The sequence below is a fragment of the Microtus ochrogaster genome, chromosome 24 (genome assembly GCF_000317375.1).
Source record: "Microtus ochrogaster isolate Prairie Vole_2 chromosome 24, MicOch1.0, whole genome shotgun sequence".
Classification (NCBI taxonomy): domain Eukaryota; kingdom Metazoa; phylum Chordata; class Mammalia; order Rodentia; family Cricetidae; genus Microtus; species Microtus ochrogaster.
The window spans coordinates 12991864-12995266 of NC_022024.1; the positions used below are offsets into that span (position 1 = coordinate 12991864).

General features: G+C 35.1%; 1 pseudogene; it reads left to right on the forward strand.

The window, feature by feature from the left end:
* Window positions 1-560: 560 nt before the first annotated feature.
* Window positions 561-1307, forward strand: LOC113457363 (annotated as a pseudogene).
* The last annotated feature ends 2096 nt before the right edge of the window (window positions 1308-3403 follow it).

Sequence of the window (3403 nt, forward strand, 5' to 3'; positions counted from 1 at the left end):
ATGAATTGATTATCTCTTAGTTTTCTGTTGGAAAAATTAAAAATGTTCACTCTGTTCCAACAAAGACAATACAAGAAAACACCATTGAAAGCAGGACAATGCCATGATTCATTTGTGATGCTTAACGGATACAAACTAGAGCATATCTAAAGACTGGATTATCAATGCAATTCTACATATAAGAAAATTCCGCACATATTATTGCTAATGTAATCTTGTAAACTACATTCAGGATTGGATTGTTAAAAATAATAAATAAAATTGGCTTCCAAATAGAAGAAAAATAAAGGTCTTGATTTATAATGTACTTAACATACATTTTAAAGTTACATGGAAATGTACTTTTTTTTTGTTAAACGTCAAGTGAAAAACTAACTTTTGGAAATCTAGTTTCATTAACAAGTGTGTAATTAGTGAGATGTACCACATTTCAAAGGTATCTAATTTTGAAACGATAGAGGAAACAGAGAAAAACAAACAAAAGCTATATAAAAGTGTTTTGGCGATGTTTATGATACATAAGGTTCTAGAGAGAGCCATACACTGATTGACAGATAGTCATGAACCCACCGAACACTGTGAATAGAAGTATAATCAGACAAAAACTGAGAACATGCTGCTTTTTCTCAGGCCTGTTGTTACCAGTGCATCTGGAGCGGTGCAAGGCAAAAATGGTGTCTGAGGAGACAAAAGTGAACATGGGCAAGTTGCTCAAGGGTGTCAAAAGGTACAGTCCTAAGAACCCGGCTACCCTGGGGTAGGTGGAGACATGGGACCAAGAGAATGCCTACGATCTAGAGGACAACCTGGCTGTCCTGAAACTGAACCAGTCCAACCCAGCCTTCTATCAGACCACAGTCACTTCCCAGACCCTCCTGGAAAACCTCTCCAACCTAGCCCACATAAGCTACCCTCTTTGTTTGTGTAGATCTACCAGACTCATTAAGAAGAGTGACTCATCCAACAGATCTTGTACCTCAGAGACCTGCTGAAGACATGGCACCTTCAAGACATCTGACAAGCCCCGTATGAAAGCATTGACATCCTGAGAGCTGTAAATGGGTTTGAAGAAGAAAATTTATCTGCCATGCTGTGGACGTCAGGTGCCAGTTCATCTGAATTACTTGTTGCTGATATCCTTGGAGATCTGACTACCAACCACTGAAGGTGTGGATGACCAAGTATAGCTGGAGTGCAGGGAAGAAGGGCAGATTTTCCTCTGCAACTAAGAGGAGAGCTTTAAGCCCAAGAGCATCATGGAGAATACCAACGCTGACAGTGTGTCCAGCAACTGTGCATGCTTTTAATAAAGATTTGTGTACTCCAAAATAATGTGGTCAAACTTTATTAAATGCTATAAAATATACGAAGCATATTAGACAAAGAAAACACACCCAGTAAAAAGCCCTTGATTAGGCAATTACTCTACTGTAACCTTAGTTCTTAGTTAGAATTGGTTTGCGGCATTCTACTGTGTGACACCAGAGGCTGAAATTGAAAATCCTCAATTTTCAACTATTGACTAAAGATGATCTCCATTTATTCTTTGAGACTGCAACAAAATATATATGAGTGAGCAAGATCAGAGTGAAACTTGCAGCTGGCCTGATGATCATATTTCTAGACTGTCTGTCTATCTACCTATCATTGGTTTATCTGTACTTATATTTATAAGTTTGAATGCCTTTTCTAATCACTATCACTGTTTTATAAACCTCAGGGACTATGTAAGACAAATTTCACTGATCATTAAAAATGTAATAGTTGCTATCACCTTATCTTGAAAAAGCTAGACAAGAACAAGCTAAACAACAGTTAATTCCTCCAAGAGATCAGACTAGAACATAAGATTCAAGATCAATGAGTGATGTGAGGACTTTTTGTCTAAAATATAGGAAAAGAACATTTTCTAATGTTGCCTGGTTCACATATGTAAGGAATATGCAATCTCTTGGTTGTTATTTCTTTAAGGATGAATCCTAGCCCATCTGGACCTAATATTAATAGAGTACATGTGCAATGGTCCTTTACCATTTGCTCAGAATCAAACTATAAAAAGATATATAAAGCACAAACTCGCATGTGCAGGAATATTCTACTATTTATAGGACATTTATTTAGCAATATATTTAATGTTTAATATTTGATAAGTACTGCACATTTGAAAGTTAAAAAACAAAGCTTATGCTGCCTGATTGATGTTCTAATGTGGTAATTGTGACATTATGGAAGTTTGTATAGTGATTACAATATGTGACAATTAACTATAATATAATGTGTGAAAGCCTGCTGTAAGTGCCTACTGTATACACCTAATGTAATGCCTGCTGTAAGTGTCCACTGTAAACACCTAATGTAATGCCTGATGTAATTGCCTGCTGTATACAAATAATGTAGTGTCTGCTGTAAGTGCCTACTGAAGATACCTACTGTAATGCCAACTGTAGATGCCTACTGTAATTTCTGCTGTTGGTGCCTACTGTAATGGCTGGTGTAGGTGCCTACTATGATACCTGCTGGAGATTATTACTGTAAAGTCTGCCATAGACACTTAGTGTAATGCCTGCTGTATAAAACGCCTGAGGTGCAGTCCTGTAAAAAAAAGAAAAAAGGAATCAAGAAACATTTCTCTTTCTGCGGTCAAATTAAAGGACAACAATTATTATTCTTTTTCTGCATAATTCTGGTCCATTTTCACATTACACAGAACTTTGAGCTCTTTCCACTACATTACATGCCCATATATGCCTAACCTATATATTTTAATGATCCATATCTAGTTCACTTTGCAAAATAAAATAATTAGAAGCATCAAATTAAAATAACAGGTTATCTTCAAATATTACACAAAAGTTTGAGCTCTTTCCAGTATATTAAATTCCCAGGCATGTCTAAACTCTTCATAATTTTGTAATATATGTTTATTAAAAGTATAAAAAAAGAATATTAAAAGCATCAGCATCAACATTTAAATGATAATATGCTAACTTCTAAGATAATAGACAAGTTTAAACTTTACTGCCTTAAATTCTCATGCATATTTAAAATTACAAAATATTTTATGTTATATATTTTGATAGCATAAAACTAAAGACATTAAAGTTATATAGGTAACATCACACCTGTTGAAACGTGAATACAAAAAAAAATGATTCTTCAGGTAAGTGTAATATATCCAGGCAATGATTTATCATTTAACTGCAATAATACGAGGCACCAAATCCTAAGACTATATTGAATCATATATTGCTAGATGGAAGGAGTCAATCTTTTTTAAAATAGGAAAAAAAAAAACTCAGGCTGATATGAAGTTTTAGAAGATGAAGATGCTTAAGATGCAAGCCTAACAACCAGGGTTTCATGCCCAGAGGTCCATGTCAAAGTAGACAGAGAGAGAGAGAGA